This window comes from Chlamydotis macqueenii, chromosome 5, assembly GCF_036417535.1.
Source record: "Chlamydotis macqueenii isolate bChlMac1 chromosome 5, bChlMac1.mat, whole genome shotgun sequence".
NCBI lineage: Eukaryota > Metazoa > Chordata > Aves > Otidiformes > Otididae > Chlamydotis > Chlamydotis macqueenii.
The window spans coordinates 57,496,724-57,517,614 of record NC_141560.1 but is presented as its reverse complement, the minus strand read 5'-3'; the positions used below and the strand labels follow the sequence as shown (position 1 = coordinate 57,517,614).

General features: G+C 40.4%; 1 protein-coding gene across 2 annotated transcripts in view; it reads left to right on the top strand.

Moving 5' to 3' along the window:
* LMO1 (LIM domain only 1) overlaps positions 1-20,891 on the top strand; it is a 62,756-nt gene that overhangs the window by 6,736 nt on the left and 35,129 nt on the right. The window lies entirely within an intron of this gene.

Here is a 20,891-nt window from a genome sequence, read left to right as displayed (position 1 = left end):
TAACACTGAGCTGGAGCTGAATGTTTCCATAGCCAACCAGATGGACTTCCATCAATGGCGCTGCCTCTTGCCAAAGACCTCCACCTTGCTGGCACTTCGTGTATTGAAAGTGGGACCTACATCTTAACTTCTAACACACACTTGAAGCTATTATCTCATTGTTTAATTTCACCTTTAAGTGGATGAAGTGTGCCAGGTAACGGATCTGTTGTCGCACTCTCTGATCTTTTTTGTTTCTTTTCCAGAAATCTCTTTAAGTGTTAAAAAAAATCATAGGCAGTTGTCATTTGGAAGGAGAAGAAATTAATAAATATTTGCAAGACTGTAGACAGGAAACAGCTTTTCACGGGGAGCCAAAAAGCTTGGAGAAATTGGAAGTTGAGCATTTTGGCAGTAGCATTGATTTTACTTGAATATATGTATTGCTTTTTAAAATATTTATGAGAAAAATAACTTGTTATTCAAAGTCACTTACTTTTCTGTGTCTGACTGGTGCTAATCATGTATTGTGAATAGTACTGGAAGCTGCCCAGTGCTAATAAGTTGGAGCAATATGAGTTTTGTTCCCCGACCCGTATCTGTCTTCTGGTATTTTAAAACTGAATTGATACTGTACTGGAGAATAATTAGGAAAGAAGACTTGACTATTGAAAATAGTGGATGGATGCTCACTTTTAACCAAAGGACTTTTACTGAAATTTCTCTTCTCTTTCCCCTCCTTGCCTCCTGAAAAGGGGTGAGGGGGGAATACTAGCCAGTATTTTACATCTAGCATTTTGAGATCTTTATCGCATTATAAGTTTGATTTCTGAAATTATTCATCTGGTGTATTCATGTGCATAGAATTTCAATCTAGCTTCTGGGATGGGATGTGAAGCACTTGAGACAATGAAAAAATGTGAATGGACTTTTCACAAAGATTTTACACCTTTAAAATATGAGACCAAGCAGAAATGCGTCATTATCAGTGCTCTCTTGTATGCAGATTCAATCAAATTTTGACTAAGAGTTGTGACCAGTGTCGGGTCAATGCCCATGTATAAGTTGTCTTGCCCTTCTGAATTTATTCTATGCTAATTGAGTGGGCTTCCTAAAACTGTGAAATAACCTTATTCAGGGGAAAAAAAAAAAAAAGTAAAATAAATCCTCGGTTTTATTTCTGTTGAGATCTCATGAGTTTCTTTGTTAACACAGTAGAACTTAAAAGAAGGAGATGTGAAGCATCTGTTACACATCTTCTAGATCAGCTCTGCAGTTGACTGGAGTATGGATAAAAAACAGGCTAAGTGGTTGAGTTTTGCTTATGCTGGGAAAACAAATGAAGCTAGGAAGGTTTCAAAGGCTTTGAAGCAGTGTTGCTCTCAGAGGTGTTCAGTTGTTTTCTTTGGCAATATAAGTTGAAGCAAGCTAGTTTACTTTATTAGAGGCATAAGGCTACTCTTGTAAGCTTCCTCTGACTAAGATGAATTTGGCTGACTGACCTTATTTCTTTCTGGACCACACGTGTTGTGTTGGGTTTGGAGTTTTTTTGCTTTTTTCCCTTCTTTAAGATGCATTTCTTTTAAAGGAAAGCAGCATTTTCTGTATTTTGTTAAATCTTCCTTTTTAATTTGTGTTTCCCTATAGAATTATGTTCTGCTGTGATGGAGCAATGCAAATCAAGTAGAATAGCCCAAATTAATTCTTCACATTGGCGGCAGTTGATTGCCTGCATGGTATCAATAATGCATCATGGAGGGATCAAATTTTGTAGTATAATGTGTGAATAATGCTTGACACAAAACAAAAATTCATTCATCATAATAGCAATTAGGAAAAAGCTGCAGCTTATCCCAGCTGAAATCTCTGCTAACAATGAAGCACAGCCTGGTAATCAGCATGTACGGTATGAAATGAACTAATAAAAATCACAGCTCTTTGTTATGTGTATGGAGGGTGAAAGTTTCCTTTTAGCTAACTTGCACTGTGTTAACTAGGCATAGTATCCTTCAACCAAATTATTGAGTGTGTGTGCACTTGTAAAAATGCTGATCAGCTGTATGTTCATCCCAGTGTTTGCATAGACAGTGGCACCCAAAATCATAGATCCTTTGTGTTTTCAAGCAGAACTCTGATTAAATAGATCGCAAGAGCAGATCAACTAAATAATATATTGGCAGACTCTGTTAAACAGATACCCATATACAAACCTTGGGTTATATTTTTTAAAATTTCCATAGTTTCTTTAAAAATGAAAAGAAAAATATGGATTCTTAGTGGTTGTGCACATTGGGACTGGCGAATGGGTCTTAGGTTGAGGGGAGGTATTTAGGGCAATATTGGGTAATTCGAAACTGGATTTGTAACAGAAGTTGGGTTCCCTGTTGTATAAGAGCCCATCTTCCTCTGCACAGAAGGAAAGAAAAGCAGCATTTGGAATTAGAGAAGCAGTGAAATTGATTGTATAATGGCAGTTACACGAATGATGCCACAGCGCCCGAGCCAGGAGAGCAGACCTGTGGGCTGACTTCACAAATGAGTATGCCCGCTGCCATATAGATACCTATAGATAGGTAGACAGATATGGAGAGATACCTACCTCCAGCAAGATAGGTCCTGAGAGTCTACTTCTGTTCATAAAAATAATTAGATGCACAAAAATAAGGCACGTCCAGGTTGTACACAAACCTACTATGAAATAGTGCCATATAGGAAAAAGAGCTGTTTTCTGTGCTGCTGGTATCTTTTGTTTTCTTTTCAACATACCTTTCTCAGATATACCTGTTGAAGAAAGAGAGAGGAGGGGAAATGACAGAGTGGCTTTTTCTTCACATGACATGGAATTGAATTTTTCTGTTTCCTAAAGCTACTTTGTAGCTACCTTGTAGCTTCTCTGTGGTCCATCATTGTCTAACTTCCTGCTTATAAAGAAACACTACACATCCAGACATCAGCTTATTCAAAGAATGTGTAATTCAGGTCAATAAAAACCCTGTATTTACCTATTTAGCTGGGTTGCCTCTTGGTTTATTAAGGGCTTGATCTTGACACACATGGCCTTGATGTAATTTCAGAGGTTTCATGTGGCTTTCCTTGATGATACTGTGTCCTTTTGTGACTCAAATGTACAACAGTGGATTAATATATTTATGAAGTGGAGGAGGAGGTTGTAAAAGCAGGAATCTGAATAAGGCCAGAGCACACTTGGCAGCGGAATAAACTGTGAGATTTGGTTTGGCCAGAAAGAAGGAAAAAAAAAAAAATTAAAAAAATTGGAATATTTCTCCAAAGCTAGTGGTAGTCTTCCTAGAAGTGCCCCCTGTTCCTGAAAGTGGCAAATACAGAGGCATGAGAGTACTGTGAGATAGCAAAGTAATTGCCTAAACCTTTTCAAGAAACAGAAGGTACTGTGGTTGAAGCACAGATAATCTAGATCTCTATTTAATGTAAACTCTTCCTATGGGAAGAAGAGGGGTGAAAGGAGTTAGCGGGCCTAATAGGAGCAAACTACTTTGTATAGGTGTATTTCTGCCAGGTAACAATAGTTCTTGGCATTTGCTCAGACGAGATAGCTGAAGGACCTGAGTAGACATCTGCATAGGGTGTTCTTGTTCTTTGTTCCCAGATGCTGGTGCAATACTTGTCTGGTTGACATAAAAAGCATTAAAACAGTGTAGGAACATTTTTCAGGTTGGCTAATAGGGCAAAAGAAGAAGCTGATTCTTGGAAATTAGTTTGCTCTAATTTTGGTTTAATACAGTAAAAAGGATGCTTGATACTCTGACAGTGGTATATAATTTGTTTTCTTTGGAGTTAGTGTTAAATTTTATTGTCTTTAATAGATACAATGTGACCATGTCAGCCTGTTTGTCATAGCCATTCCAAAAATGCTCTCTTATGGTAGAATCTTTGGAAAAATTCCTTTTAAGAGCAGTGCATTATTAATAAAGTAATCCATTAGGTCTGGTGATAAAGGGTCACAGCAGAGTCTGAAATACATTTCATAAACGGTTAAGAAATTTATCATGGTTGGAGGATTAATTTCTTTCATTTGGAGGCTTTCTTAAGGTTTTCAGGCTTTCTGTTTAGAGATGGTTTTACTCTGCAAATGTGCTTGCTGCTCCCAGTTTTGCTTTGCTGTCATTAGCATGAACTATTACATTTCTGCTAAAGGCAAACTGTTCTTTCAGCATTTATGACTGATTGCATCTGTGAGGAATTTTACTTAAGTAAAGAATATGAAAGTTTATGGCAAATAAGATATTTTACTCAAAATCAATTTAAAATCAGAATAATGATATCAAGCATTAAGTGTTGCGGTGTAAGAATAAAAAAGGCATTGCACATGCTGCTAAATGTAGAACTATAAAATTCTAATGGGTCCATATCTTTTTCAAATTGGACAGAACTGTCATCATTTAGAATACATAGACATTGTTTTAAACTGTATAGAAATCACTGCCCCCTACTTCAATAATGTGCGTAACTGTTGCCAGGGAGTGATGTATTCAGTGAATGTAGCTCCTATTCACTGAAGACTTGGGGGTGGAAGGAAGGGTGATTTTAAAATGAAAATTGTTCATTATTAGATTAACGTAATTAAACTTATAGATGGTCTGAGAACAACTCACTGCAGCTTCTGTTTTTTAATTCTCAGTGTGTAAGTGTGTGTGTGTTTTGTCTGTCCTCCAGCAGAATGACTCCCGAGCCCAAGTTTTTGAGAACTATGTTGGGAACTATCTGTGCAAACAGATGCTCAACTCTCCTTCACAGTGAATGTTCTTGCAAAGTAGTTTCTTCGTACATTGCAAATCGAAGTAGATAATGGATGCTGTTGTCCAAATTTAGAGGGTTTTTTAATTTCAAACACTTCTGAATTCTGTATGCCAATGTTCAGAGTTCCTTGCGTGCTAATCAAACTCTGAAAGAGTGGTTTGGGCAGTGAAAGTAATATTTGCCTTCTTTTTAAACTATTGATTTCAACAGTTCTAGTTTTTCCTAAAGAAAAAGTGGATGATTGTTGCATATTCATGACTGAACTGCAGAGAACTTGGACCAGAATTAAACAATTAACCCTCTCACCAATGTAAACATCCATTTGAGTGGAAGCCAGGGATGTTCCTACTCAGTTTATTACAGATTTGAGATACAGAAATGTATTCCAGAGGACTGTTTCTAATAAATAAAAAGGCATAATGAGAATGTAACTGGGAAGGAAGACAAAAGCAGCCATGCTTTAAATTGTTAATGATAGTGCCAGTGGCTGAAGCTTTACCACAGCTGTTTAAATTGATCAGCTAGTGAAAATGTTTTGTTTTGGCATTTTCCCTGTATGTGCAACTCTTTTGAAGGGATTTCTGGAAGCTTTTCAAAGGGGAATCGTGATCTTCTTTTAAACTAGGCTTAGAATACCAGAGTTTCCAGTATTTTGGAATCCAGTATTTAAGGATGTGGTTCAGTTTTTCTTTTGTAAAGTTTTTGGCAGATGAGTTGTTGCTTCCCCTAAATTTCCTTTACCACTCTTTGTTTTTTGGTGTTGTTTTTTTTTTCTTCTCTCTCCAAAAATATTGCAAATTACTTGCTACCCATAAGAGATGAGGCAACAGCACACTTCCTACCTGTCCTTTTTCCCCCATCTCTTCTATTTTCCTGGCACAGAGCTTGATCAGAAAAGCAGAAAGGTGCTATGTCAGTTTGCTACGCATCTTTTGGTCAAGCATCCAGTGTGAAATTGTTCTGTAAAATGTACTTTTTCAGAGGAAACTTGCTACTAATTTCTTTCCTGGTTGGCTTTACCTTGCAGTTGATGTGAGTTAACCAATACCTCTTTAATGCTTGTGTCACTTCCTTCTGTTCCAGGGAGATGGGTATACATTTCCAACGGACACAGTCCCTCCAAGTTGAGTAGGTAGAGGAAGGTTGTACTTTCTGTATATTGACAAGTGACATGGTAGAGATCTATGGGTGGAGGACCTGCCTGAGACAGTGAGCCTTGTGTTTTGGAGAGCGCTCATGCCTTGGATTCCCATCTGAAAGAGCTCGTGAGTAGACCTTCCTGGGTCCTTGTGTAAAGCTTCTTCCTGGCACTCTTGATGGCAGGTGACTCGTGAATAGGCCATGCCTTAGATAATGTTGAGCAACCAGATTTTTGCCTAATGTACTTGCAGGGAGAGTGGATATTGAATATTATTCAGAATCCATTATATATTTATCTTTATACTCCTTTGTGGAAAATTATTTCTGTAAGTACCCTCTTATGGTTATGAACGCCTGAACCAAGCATCAGTCTCAAACCCTTTGACCTGTCTGCACAGAATGGAGATCTATTTTGAAAAGGACTCCTTTATATCTGTTTTTACTCCATGCCCTCCGTTCATTTGCTTATACATAAAATATATAAAGGGTAAAACTAAAGTAACATAAATTGGTCTGTCTTCCTGAATCCATGTCTCGCTAATGTACCCAGATTAACTCAACTGTAAATTGTCTCCTTTGGATGTTGTGTCTTGCTAAAAGTTTCCTATATGATTCATGATTTGGATTGCTTTTAACAGCTATTGGCTAAGCAATATGGTAAATGTACAAGGTGATGCAATTGGCATTAGAGAGAGGATGCACAGGAGCATGTAATGCAGTCAATACTACATTAACTACTGATGCCCAATTACAGAAACTGGAAGAGTGGCTTTTAGGAGCATTAGGACTTGCAGAAGAGCTGAGATCACCTGCCGCTCCTTGCCTAAAAGCTTCACCCTTTATGCGCTGGGATCAAAGCAAACATTTAGTTGCTTTTTTTTGTCATGTATAACAACGAAGGTATTTTCTCCCCTTTTTTTTTTTTCCAAAAAGTGTCATACTGATGCTTTTAGCACATATAAAATCCTATCTCCATATTTCAAGAATCTCCTTCCATCTCCTGGGGCAAGACTTTATTTAAATAAAAACTCTTTAACCACCCCTGTATTTACTGTTTTGCTGTAGCTTACTACTTTAGCCATTTTTGTCTTTTTAAAGAAATAGTAAGTGCAATTTAGAGTGTCCTATTTCAGTGTGTCAGACAAGGCTCCCCTTCACTTCCTCCAGCTCCTTCCCTTTTCTAATCTGTATATGATTGTTTGTGACCTCAGCTGGCTTGAAGTCTCTAGAAAGAGTGTTTTAAAATACAAGCAGATACCACATAAAACAGGATATTTGAGTTTGTGACCTCTCTGCAGTCCACGTTCAGATTAAGCACGCATTGTTTCCACCATTGCTTTCAAATTCCATTTGCAGTAGACAGCAAAGAGCCGCACTATACTAAAAGACAGTACTGTGTGTGATCGCAGCTTCTAAATCTATTTTAAAAATAATGAGTAATGTCATTGCTCCATGGCAAAACTAGCAACCCACAAAGTTCCTCTGGACTTGGAGTGAGATGGAAAATTAAGCAGCTCTAAGAACACTGAAATATTTTAATATAAAAGACATCTGGCAGGTGGCTTATTGCTCTTGTTGCAATATTTGTCTTTACTTCCAGCTATGATACTTGACATATTGCTGCTGCCTTTAATCTTCAAAGCATTTTGCCAGTATTAAGGAATTTGTGCACCCCAAGTTAGCGTTTCCTGGAACTAAGGCCTGAGCGTCTGGAGAGATGTGCCTGACCCCCGCCCCGAGGCATGGATGGGCTTCTGTGCAAGTTGTCCCAGATCTGTTCAGCGCAGCCCTTCCTGCCCTGCTCAGCAAAAGAGGAGGGTGGGATCTGCAACGCCATCTCTTCTTGTGGCACAGTGCTGGGCCTGGGTCCTGCCTTGCCTGCTCCCCTGTGCTGGGTTTGAAGGTCAGAGCTCTGCAGAAGAAGGAAGTAATAACTTTTGGGTCTCCTGGGAAGGACAGTTGCGCTCCTTGACTGTTGTTGGGGCAGTTGTGTTGATCTCCTCTCAATAGACAGTCCAAGTGATTGCAAACTGTTCACTAGCCTCACTTCCTGCAATGACTGTGAGTGTTGATCGCGTTCCCCTGTGCCATTTCACGCGTGCAACAGAAAAATGAGGTAAGACTGTGTTGTGAAATACCCTGCCAGTCTACAGGCACTTCCTTAGCAACCCTTTTTTGGTGGATGTAACTGCTGTAATTTCTTGGCACACTGGACAGTGGTTCTCCATGCGATTGCTCCAAGGTCCTGTGGAGCTCTGCCCCATATCTAGTGACTGCCCTGTACTCAGCTGGTCCTGAGGTGTTTGCTGTGGCCGGAGGAAGGAGAGACTGGAGGGCCAGGGGCAGAAGAGAAGCACTGTTATTTTTAAGAGGGTTGTTGCTTTCAGTTCCTTATCAATGCTCTTTTGAGTGTCCAGGGGGAGGGAGCAGAAGGGAACCTGCTGATTTTCTCCTTGTGCTAATGTGTTTAAAAGGTGGCACCAATGGTGGAGGCGTGGGGGAACTTGCCTGAGCTCTGCCCTTAGCGCGGCTTCAATGCAGACAAGTACCCTGAGCTTGATGCAGTTTCCGAGCTGTACAAACAATGCTTTAAATGTCTGAAGTACCCAGTAGGGCAAGTCAAAACGTCCTTGAGCAACTTTGCATTTAGACAGTGTTTTCTCTTTTCCTTTGATCAGGAGGGAACAGATGTGTCTCCTCTTTGGTGTGTGTTTGCGCACACCCCCTGATGCACACGCGTTCCCTGTCCTTGTGCAGGGGCTGCGGTGTTTAGGGGAGGCTGTTGTTCCTCTTTGTTCTTTCTTATTACTGTTGGTTTTTTTTTTTCCCCAGGGAATCTAAGTGGGGATTTAGAGACTAAACAAGGTTTTAACTTACTGTTGCTCATTCCTTTATCTCTCTTTAATTTGAATAAAGTTAAAAAAAAATAAGGCTCTCTTTAAAAAAAAAAAGTTTGTGTATGTGTAATCGATTCATTGACTAGTCTTTTTGGGGGTTTTTAAGCATTCAGTCTAAGTGGGCTGCTCAGTGAAATTTGTACATTCATAAAATAGCTGATTGAAAAGCAATATTTCAGATAAATACAAGCTAGCGATCTATCAGCAGTTGTAATAAAAGCTGGGCTTCAGGCTGTGATTTTATTTTGAAATAATAAGAATTGCTTTATTCTTTTTACTTGAGTTACCATGGTAATTCTGTCGTGTAGCAGTGTTATATTGATTTAGAAAGTGGACAGTAATATTTCTTTTGTGTTATTCTGTTTCTAGGGGTTGATTTCTAATTTCCACTTGGAGATTACTTTTATAAATTTCTTAAGTCCTTCCACTTTTTTTCTCTAGCAGTGTAATTTTCCTCTCACACATTGCTATTTTCTGAGCTTATTGGTTTGCTCTTATTTTAAATTAAACTTGCTGGTTTCAAATATTGAAATGACATCTTTGTCTGTGTGTGTACTTTGGTTTAGCAAAATATTACAGTCTGCTGTTTTATGCTTAATAATTTAAGGGAAGCTTTATGTCTGGCATCAGTGATTGCTGGTAACTCATGACTAAACCAACACAGACCTTAAACCTTTGACATTTTAATATTGTGTAATGGTGCTTCCACCCTGCACAGTTTCTTTTTTTTTTTTTTTTTTTTTTTTTTAAATATGCCTTATGTGTGTGTATGTTAAAAAGAATGACAATTAAATTCTTAAGTGATCAGGAGGAGTGTCTGGGTGGAGCTGGCTCTTAGCCACTTTAGATCTCCCTCGCACTTGAGAGAACCACTGGTTTTGTCTGTCATGAAGGTACCCTCCCTACTTACCCATCTTCCTCATGCAGTTAAGAAGCTTCAAGTTTTCTGAAGGCAAAACTTTGACTTTCAGAAATGTATGTACATACCTGATGACTGACAAAAAATAACAAACTGCTTTAGCTCTGTACTAATCCTTTAGCTCATAGCTAAGGATTGTTAGTCCTTAGCTATGGAGCACACTGCTCTTAGATTGCTGCTGCTTTAAGAAATGACAGCCTAAACAGGATGTGACTGTTCCTTGCAGCATCTCTTATTTTGTGAATGAGAAATAATGCTTCTGTTCTGAATCTGGGAGATGGGGGAACCTCAAGCATTGCTGTTTTCAGAAGTGGTAGTTTAGATCCTGAAACCAAAGCCATTAATTCTGCTTTCAAATAGAAGTTATTCAGCTTACCTTTTTAGTATAGAGGGTGGGAAAGCTACTTTGTGAGCACCAAGTACAAATTTTCTGATCTCCTGAAAATGCTACTGAAAGGTTTTGTGGTGCAAGTAACTAATGGGAGGGGGACTTAAGTCTTGTTCTCTTGCCCCATTCCTATGTGAAGCTCACAACAGTAAGAAAAGGAGTCCGGGAGCCCCAGCTGATCTCTGGTGGGATCAGTGGACCAGCTACAAGCAGGAGTTTTACCGTCAGCTGGAAACGACAGAAGAAGAGAGGAAGGGCAGCATGAACATGTAGTAGTTGACCTCAGAAGGCCTGAGGTATGAGGTAGCTGGAAAAAGGCAAATGTGATCCTGAAAAGGATTGAACAACAAACTGCTAATAATGATCACTGTTAATAATGCTGGAGAGAGGCACTGATAGACCTTGTCTATTATGGGTAAACCACGGGTCACTCATTCTCAGGGACAGTTAATCCATGTGGAAATAGGGGCAGAGAAGATGCTCGTGAAGACAGAGTGGTCCATGCTTAAACTTGTCTAGCTTTGCAAAATTAAGGCTGACTGGTCTGCCCTGTCTGAGGACACTGGATGGGGAAACACCAGGGAGGAAGGAAAAAGGCTTTTTACTCCAAAAGATTTGATTGTCATTAGAACAAATAGTTGGAAGTAGCTAAGAACATTTCTAGGCTAGCAACTTGAAAGCTTCTGGACTTCGGAAGAGTTGGTCTCCAGAACAGCCTTCTCCAGAGGATAGTGGAGGCACGAAGGTGAATTGCTTGGGTTAGAGAAAGAAAGAGATGGTATGATAGCCTCTGGCTACAGGAGGTGGGACTCGCTAGCCCTCAGTCGTCAGTCAATGCTGAGGCATTTATGTCCTGGTGTATGAAGCTCTGTCAATGTTTCCATATAAAACCCATATTTTTGTGAACGTTCGTTTATGGTGAAATTCTGCACCTAAGATCCTGCCTGAGGATACCTTTTTCTTTCCTATTAAAATTTTATAAACCCATCACTTGGCTGGGATTCTTAATTCTTTGTGAAAGCGAAGTAGAAGAGGCGTCCTCATGGGGAAGCATGGAGGGTATAGTGTCATTTTCTTCCTCAGTGCTTCCTTAAAAAAAAAAAAAATAATAAAAAGACACAAGCTTACAAGTGAACTCCTAGATGGGAATGGCAAAAGCCATGTCTGCAGGTTCCGAACTTCTTTTCAATGATCTGATTTGATTTGATCCAAGTGTGAAACTCCATAAGCAGCTGCTGTTCCCAGAAGTCTTCCCTAGCTTTTCTGCATCTATGTTGGTGTGCAGGTTGTGCTCTTCAGGTTGAAAGCAGTGATCCACAAACTTTAAAACCTTCAAATACGTCTTGACCTGTGAAGCTGTAATGGCCCTTGTAGCCTTTTTGGCCCATTGGGTGATGTCTGTTACACATTAGTTTGTAATAGCTCCAGAATAAATAACTTGATTTTTTTTTTTTTTTAAAGTCAGTAATTACATCTCTCCGCAATGGAGTGCAATGGTTCTGCATGCTAAAATGCAGTTTTAAAGTAATGCAATGAGAGACTGTTTAATGTCTCTGCCAGTCTCAGTGCTGAGCGCAAGTGTTCTGCTTGCTTTCTCCAGTATTTTCTTTCTCGTTGCTTACTCATATTACAGCATATCCATGCTACTAGAAGTTGACATCTCACCCCAGTTTCTTTGTGATGTGGCAAACAAGTACCTGGTACTATTGATCTCCTCAAAATAGTGCTTTGGTCTTTCTGTATCACACCTGCTTTTCAGGAAGAGCTTCAGCTGATAATTTGCACTCCTCTTAGTGAGGATCTCTGTGCTCCAGAGAGCAATCTTGCCCTGGTAAGAGAAAGAACTAGATGATTTAATAGACTTCTCTTATAAGCATTTCTCTCTGTGTCTGATGTTTCCACGGGATACAGTGCTGCCTGCATCCTAACCTGGGATTTGTGTTTGCTAACCCGTACCTAAAATATATTTTCTTTCCCTACGGTTCATTCAATTATAACTCTGGGATATATCTTCTGGGAGTGAGTAATTGTCTAGGGTCAGAAGTAATCTTTATTTTCACTAGAGAGATGTTTACAAACTGATGCTGTAGTATCTCTTTAAAACCCACTGAGAATCTGATTAAAGGCCTGAGGATCTTCTGCAAAGATTGCCTGCTCCCAGTTGACTTGAAAGGGTCAGCATGCTGTCACAGTTTCGACAACTAAGAATTAACTTAAGGCTGATTCAAATGCTACTCTCTGTGTATAGCATTGATTGGACTGCTTTCAGATGGCAAGAGGTAACTTTATACTGTAGCATGTGTGAACTCCATTTGGTTAAATAGGAAAGCTGAATGAATATGGTTGCTTGTGGCACAGGAGCTCAAAGGTGGAAGTGTTCTACCTCTTCTGCCCTGAATTAAATACTTTGAGGAGGATGGGAGAGAAACATAATTCTCATGGTAGTATACTTGGGTTACTGACTGCTGCAGCTGTTCTTCACCAAGTGCAGCTCCTAAGTTTCACATAATCTTTTCTTCTTCTCTTCCCCTATGCATGGTCCACTCTGTAGGCTTGACCTTAATGAGGTGGGATTGCTTTTAGTGGAAATGGCAGCAGAGTGCTCCTTTGAATGGGGAAAAATACCCAGACCCAAGAAAATTAGTTTGTGGATCATTATTGCTGCCCCTTTTTCAGCAATTGGTAGTAGCACTAAGATTTTTTTTTTTTGCCTGGTTTTATGTGAACATCAGTACTTAAAGGCATCGTGCATTAATGTGGGGAAACAGCTGGTGTTGACATGCACAAAGCTGTGGGATTTGTGGTGCCATGCTTCCAGATGCTAGCTTTAGAGTGGCTTTTAAAAGGCCCTGCTGAATGCAACCACCTGACATAATGATGTGCTCTGTGGGAAGCAATGCCAGGCTGAAAACTGGTGTATTCTAGCAGCGTCAGTGTGTGCACCAAAGCAGGCAGTGCTGCTGTCCTGCTGTAGCTGAGCCCATTATGTGGAAGTTCTGCTGAGCACCTTATGGAAAGAAAATGGGCTGAGCTGAGCTCCTGAGGACCTGCCAGCCTCTCCACCAAGCCAGCAGTTGCCTCCAGCTGATGGAGCAACCAGGGAAGGTGCCCCACCAGCAGTAAACCTTTAGCCAGGATGCAGGGGCCAGTTGGTATAAGTCAGTGAGCATCTTGCTGCTTCAAAGCAAAGGTATGGATTCCTGATTTTTTTGCCTCTTGTAATGTCTGGTAAGCTAAAGGCCTTTCTGGTGATAGAGTCACGCACCTAGGCCCTTCTTGAGGTTTCACAGATTAATCGCTGCTGTCCATGAGTGAACGATCTCAAGGGTTCTGTGTGTCTATGTTAAAGGGTTCAGATTTCACTGGGCAATTTCCTGGGAATTCTTCCTAGTGTTGTTTTGAGTGAGCGTGGCATAGCTGTAGGCCGAGATCTTAGGGTAACCTAAAGCCTTAGTGTGGGTTTGTGTTGTTTTTTTTTGTTTTTTTTGTTTGTTTTTTTTTTTTTGCTTTTTCTTACTTATTTTGTCTTGCAACTGTTGTAATAAGTCCAGGAGGAAGAGATCCTCAAAATGCTGACAGGCTCTGAGTTAGAGCAACTAGAGAGGCCATGCTGCAGTAATATACTGCTCAGCTTCAATTGTGCCCAGCGCGATGTCTGTGTTTCCTGAGAGAAATTACTGTGCAGTGCTCCTGCATGGTGGCTGCACTTGCATCCAGAGTTGCAATTTGCCAGTGGTCACTCTGGGAAGAAAAACATGCTCTAGTGGGATCCTGAGCAAGTTGAAGGTGATAGCAACTGCACCAGCCAAGGTAGAGGAAAGGAGAATGATGCTGATATCTTCTGTAGGTGACCAAGCGTGAAGTCAGAGTTTTCTACCTGCCAGGCTTCAAAAATGACACCAGAGACTGACAGTCTCATCCCTTCTCTCTGCACCTCCCCTCCCAGGCTGGAAGAGCCACTGCCTGGTGGTCACTGTAGTTTAGTTGTGCCATGTTCCACTGTACACAACTGGATCCATTTTCTGTACAGTAAGCAAAGCTCTGATTGTCTCTTGGGACAAATATTTTGACCGTCTTTTACCATTATAAACTCTCTACCAAATTAAACAATTAAACTAAGGAGCTGTGGACATATCACAGTAGCCTCTGTGCTACACTTGATGGATACTTTTTTTTGCTTTTGCTTCTTTTCATCCTGTCTGCTTTCTACTGGGGATGGTTGACTCCTTCCTCATCACTGAGCAAGCTCCATGCCTTGAAATATCAAATGATGGCTTGTTTCCCTTCCCACTCCCATTCCAAGGAACTAAATAAAAATTTGAGTTCCACAAAACCCTGGTTAAATCTTGATCTGTACTTAGTGTTTCTCAATGTGTGTACTGTTCTTATTTTGCTTGTGAGCTTACAGCACTGACTCTCCAAAGAAACACTCCTTGGTGATGCTTAATCAAAGAAAGCAAGTACTTCTTGGTCCTGGCTTAACTTTCCGTTAGATCTACAGAGCAAGTCAGTGGTGAAGATTGTTATGCTCATTCCTGCTACAAGAGAGTCATGTGAGTTGTTACTGTGGTACCAGCTGCGAACAGTGCTACAAGTCTCATTTTGTTTCAATTAAATGAATACTCTTTAAGTGGTATTAACCTAGTTACAATTTTGCTTATCAAAGCAATATCTTTAAAGCAAGCCAGGTAAGTGCATACTGCTGTTTGAAGTTGTATGAGAGTGCAAGAGGAGGAGTTGATTTTGAACTTTCCTCACACCGCATATTATGATCAAGTGCTTGAGGCAACTTTAATATCTGAATGAGTTCATCATAAAAGGAGGAGTGTTGATAGCAGAGCTATGTTTACTCAGCGTTTCCCTGCAAGCTCTCAGAGCACTCCTTCCATGTAAGTGTTTAGCCTTGAGTTTAGCACAGATGTCTACCCAGTGAAGGAAAGTTCTTACACATTCTATGAATGCTGAATGCAGTGTTTCCATGAAATAAATGCTGAAGATGCTTTTTATGTCTGGGAAGAAATCACAGAGAAGTCATGTAGGGGGAAAAAAAACCAACAGGACTTGACCCTGCTTGTTTTTATATTTGTTTCATACTATGCTGTGTAAAACAGTGTATGCATACAGAATAGCAAGAAATAATCTCTAAGTTAGAATGTTTGAATTAAGTATCCAAAGAAAGGTTGAGAAGGTCAATGAAAGCAGAGTAACTTTCCCAAAATAGCAGCATTTTGGTAATCTGTGGTGGGGTGAAATTGTGATCTCCAGATCTTGGACCTGAACATTATATGCTGAATTGCAAAAAAAAAAATTCATGTGATTCCTGCTTCAGTATCATACCCAAGGGCAAATCAGCATGGGTGCTGGTTGTCAGTCTGTTTCCAGTTTAATTTGAGAGTAAGATTTTGTGTTATACTGTGTCAAATGCTAATATGACTAAGGCTTTCTGTATTGCTTATGCAATTTAATATGTTATCCTCACCTTCCCCCTTGCTGGATTTACTTAAAACAAAGTGTTTTTCCTCTAAAATAGAGAGAAACCATTTGGGAACGATGTGTGAACCAAATGGAACACATGCTCTGCTGGAAGACTGACAACAATGTTTTAAAAGTATTAGTAAGGAGATATGCAATAAAGCACGTAAGTATGTTTGGAAATGTTAACGTGAACTGGGTCTTCATGTATGGGAGGAGATCCTGCGTAGTCACCTAGTAGGGGAAGAGGAGGAGAAGGGCACACGTGGGGTTTTTTTTTGTTAATTTCGGGGTAATACTGTCTGTAAGTCAGAAGAAATGATACAGAGGTAAACAGAAGTTGTGTGGAACCTGCCATTTTAAAATGTACACAGAAGAATATTCTGTGTCTGATACCCTGACTGGCTCTGCCTCACCTGAGGTGCTGGGCATGGGGGCTCTGCCTTGCTCTTGCTTGAGAGTGCATGATAAAAAGGCTTGGTTTGGTGTGTGGAAGGGAGAGAGGAAGAGAAGAGACCTTCTCAAATGCTGTGGGAGAGCCCTCGTCTTTGCCCCTGTGCCAGCTGTGGTGCAAGACCACTGTCTGTGTCTCACCTGGCACTGCAGCCATTTGCCATCTCACCTGAGGAGCATGTCCTGCTTTATACCTCCATCTTCCCCTCTTCTTTCAGATGTCTGTGTGGCTCTGTACTCATCCTGCCTCTTCAAAAGATAGACATCTTCATTTCTCCGACCATTTTTGAAACACTAAGATTCCTGAGCCCTTGAATAATTTGACTTGCTCTCTGCTATGCTGCTTTTGCATCATCCCTTTTATATAATCACCGCTACTCGCAGTATTCTGTAATACAGCCTCACTCCTCTCTCTAACAGACTGCTGTGATGTCCGTGACTTACATCCCTGAATTTTCATTGCTGCTACAAAGACTTTTAGGCACTTTAAAAGGGAACAGATGGATTCTTCCCTATTTTGGAAGAGATCGTTTGTGTCTGTCCACTTTCTCAAGTTCATCTATTTTCATTACTTTAACTTAAAATGATTTTTGGAGCCTTCTGAGCACTCAAAATTAAACTGGAGCCTGAATAAGATTTGAACCTTGATATTCCTTATCTAACCTAAAGTAGATGATAGCTTCAAGGGAGGATCTAGGGAATGCTTCATTCTGGTTATAGTTCACAACAGTAGTCAGTCTGTTCTTTCTCACTGTGCTCTTTCAATGTTGCTCCAAGGAAGCTCACAAAGAGCCCTTCTGAGATTGAAGTGGGAACAAAGTGCTAATTGTTAAATATCTTTTTTCCTCAAAAAACCTAAGGAAAATAATCTGAAGGGTGTTAGTTGCATACAGAGTATTTGTCTCCATCCAGCATCAAGTAGTCTGTTTTAGAAACCCTTTATGGTCTGTCCTTGGCAGTTCTCAATAGACTTTTGCACTCAAACAACATGGACTCCTGCAGGTAGCATTTTTGGCAGATGACCTTTTCTCAATATCAGGATGTTCAGAAGTTGGCCTTTCTTATCTTTTTCAGAACGATTAAAAAAGGAGGTGAAGGGCAAATGTACTACTAATAGGGTGAAAATGCACTGAGATCTTAGACCGGAAGAAAATAAAAATACTGGTTTCCGAAGAATTGAGTAATCAGTGCATAGTGTGGTCTAATAGCTGAGCATAGGAACTAGCAGCACTTCTCTCTAGAAACAAATGATGCAAACTTGTAAGAGTGGGTCTTCTGCTGTGGCAGAGGTTAATTATACGAGTGGTTCTGCAACTTGCAGGCTTTTTCTTCTGTGCTCTGCTCATATTTTCCTTTCTGACGTGAACTGCAGTAATACACACAACTTATGTGTCTGTGTCTGATTTTGGTTAATTGTAGTAGTAATTACTAATTTCCAACCCTTGACCCACTTTTTAAATCATATTTTTTTTAAATCATATTTTTTTAAATGATCTTTCTATGCCATTTTAGAATTTGGTATTTCATTTTTAATTTGGATAAATTATGCTAAAGTGTTCTTGACAGAGCTGTACTCTAAGGTCAAAATCTTTATCTGTGCAGTGCCCGTTTACTTTAACCTATTTTAATAATCATAGCTGCTGTCTTTAATGGGTAGCTTTTGTCTGAACTGTGCAAAATCTGTCCTGTTTAGACCAGGCTGCTGATATAGCAGTAAAACCAAGTGCTGCAGGCTGGCCCTGAGACTTCGGGATCCCTGCCCGGGTTGGGCAGGTTCTGAGGCAGGGTTTCCCTCCCTCCCAGCACACCCAACCCTACAGCTCGCCTAACCTCTGCAAAGCACCCAGAGACAGGCCGTGGGCCTGTGGTGCTCAGCGGCCACCCCGGGCTGGATCATCAGTACCCCACCTTCAGTTTAGCTGCGCTTGCACCTCACCCACCTTGTTTGAAAGCCCTTCCCTTCCCTTTTCCCCATAAGTTAACAGGTAAATGCCCGTTGCTGCTGGTGGAGCCCCTCGTTATGCAGATTGTACTGTGAGCTGTGGGAGAGCTGCTTGGGATGGCTTGTAGCAGCAGCAAGGTGGGCACGTCTGGAGCTGCTGCGTCCTCTGAGCTGAGGAGGTGTCGAGGGGAGGTGGCACTTCATCCCACAGAAGAGTGATTGCCGGATGCCGTGGTGAATGGCAAGGGCTCTTTGTCAGCCTTCTTGTGGGAGAGCTCTCAATGTTTTTAGAAAGGACACTTGTTTTATCCCTCTGCTCTCCCCAGACATAAAAATGGATCTGTGTGTGTACAGGTAGAGAGGCAGTTTGCTGTGTTTGTGGCAAACTGTGCTAGATTCTATTCAAACCAGTTTTCTTACGTTTCTATCCTCCTCCTTTTGCTTTCGATGGGGAAAGTTTAACAGGGTGTGACGTTTTCAAACGTGGAAACAGGTATTAAAGAGCAATTAGCTGGCCAGCCTCTCTGGATAAAACAGAGAAAGCTTGCCAAAGATCTTGTCTTTAAACATTTGTACAAATCTCTTGTCAAATATAGAAGTAATTGCCTTTCCCCCCCTTTCTTTTTCCTCTCTCCTCAACCATTTTCAGTCCTGCATCTGGTTTAATATAATGGGTGTTTGCATGAATGGCTTAGTTAGCCAGGGTGGCAATAAAACACTTGAAATTTATGGTGACATTTGGATTTAATTAAAAAGTACACTCTTAGAAGAGTAAAACATAATGTGTGGAGGGAGTCAGGAAGTTTTTTTTCCTTTTCTTCCAAAAAGCTAATCAGAGTTGTATTTTAAATTGTTTATGTGCTGCTAATCATTGTAATAAATCATTTATACTGAGAAAGACACTCTAATGTGCTTGTGTAACTGTTTATGTTCTCAAGTTTCTATCATGAACAAATTGATCTGGAAGTGAATTTATTAACCACTAGAGAAGAAATCATTAGTGCTTTCTCTAAATATTCCCCAGGTACACTTTTATGATAGTAGTTTACTGTTTTAACTAAAAGTAACGTTACAGAGACTTGGTTGTAATTATGATGTAAATTGACTTTCCATCACTTAAAAGGAGGGAAAACTGCCTCTTTGCTAGTAATATATTTATCTGTCAGATATGCTAGAGCGCATCACAGCTTCCAAAGGGTTTCTGCTAAACAATATGTAAACTCATGTTTTCAGATGAACTAGTTGTGAGGACTTCATGGAAGTTTTAAAATAATCCAGTGGAAAGTTTCATCTATTTAATCTACCTGGCCTTTGCTAAAGGATTTTAGGACAAGGTAAGCATAGCCTGTCATGTTAAATCTGTCATCACACTTAATTATACAGCAACTTGGTGCTCTCAGAGTGCTGGAGACCATTCAAAATCTCTTGGAGATAACTGGTGTTGCTAGTTCCTTGTCACCAGTGAAGACACAGATGCAGAGATTTTCATGCAGAAAATCTGTAGCAGAACTGCAATTATAATCTGAGATTTTCTGTTTTGTGGTGCTGTTCTTAATCCAAACTGGGGAGCTGCTCGCATCCCAGTTCTTTCCCAGGTATTTTAAGGTGAGCTTATCTTGAGAGTTTGGAGGTGGTCTCAGTGCCGCATGTAAGGGTATAGGGAACCACAGGCCGTAGGAATTTGCAGCCTGCTGGCTGAGGCTGAGAAACAGCTTTCATATTTGGAGGTGTTGCTAATTAGTTTTCAACACCCATATGCTCCCCATGGTAGTAAACTGCTTTTCCCACCCTGCCTAAGAAACTAAAGCTGACCATCAAAAGCTCCAGTTAACACTGGCAGGTTTTGTGGGTGCTTTTTAGATTTAGCTGCTATTATTTGAGTACTGAATTATTTATTTACAGGTCTAACATCAGGCCACGAGGCAGGAATACCTGCAACGTGTTGATTTATGTAGTTGAATAGATGGTTAGGCATTTTTATTTGAAGACCTCAAAATTGTGAAGTACAGTGTAACTTGATGGGAAGGTTTCATTTTCTATGGGATATTCTTAGTTTAAAAACAAAAAAAAAAACCAAAAAAAAAAACCCCAAACCAAACAAAATACCCAACAACAAACCCACAAAATGAACCAGTGTTCTGATTTCTGGAAAAGCAAACAATCTGCAGCTCTTTCCAGCAGAGAAAGGAGAGCCAATATGAGTAAAATTGTTCATTTTAATACATATATTATTTGGAGGAGGTGACTTAGAGGAGTGGTGGGAGGCTGCACATGGGGTCCGTGACAGCCAGCTGCAGAACACGGTAGCACCAGGAGAGGAGTGGAGATGGGATTCACTTGGGACCAGAAGCAAGAGCTGCTTGTGCCTTCACGCAGGAGCTTTTCAAAATCCCTTGTTGTGGAAGCTGCAAACTGCCATGCTGAACGGCCTCTGAGATTTCAGCTTCTCTCTCCTGCAAACCCTTACTCTGATTGTGTGCATACTCCCACCCTTCCCATTTAAAAATTTGGAGTCCGTCCCCATGTGAGCTGTCTCCAGCGCTTGGTGGAGGTGTATCGACTGCTTAACAATTCATGTCAGCGTTTCTGCAGCTGAGAGTATTTGAAGGATTTGATGGCTGTGTGTGTGCACGTACATAAGACCAACCTCCTGTTGCCTCGGGGAAGTAGCACTGGAATAGCTTTGGGCCTTAAGTATTTTTACTGGTTTTTTTTTTAAATATAGTCCTTAGCTGCTTATGGTTGAATTAATGTTATTTTTTCTCTTTAGCCTTAGGGAGGTTCTGAAGTGAGGAATGCTTGTGTATCGAACCTGGACATTTGCATGCCATGCCACCAGCAACCTCTGGGCACATGTGTATATGTGTGAAGAATTTATTTGGTGCTTCAGTTACACAAATGTCACTGAAGTGACTTTCTATTTCT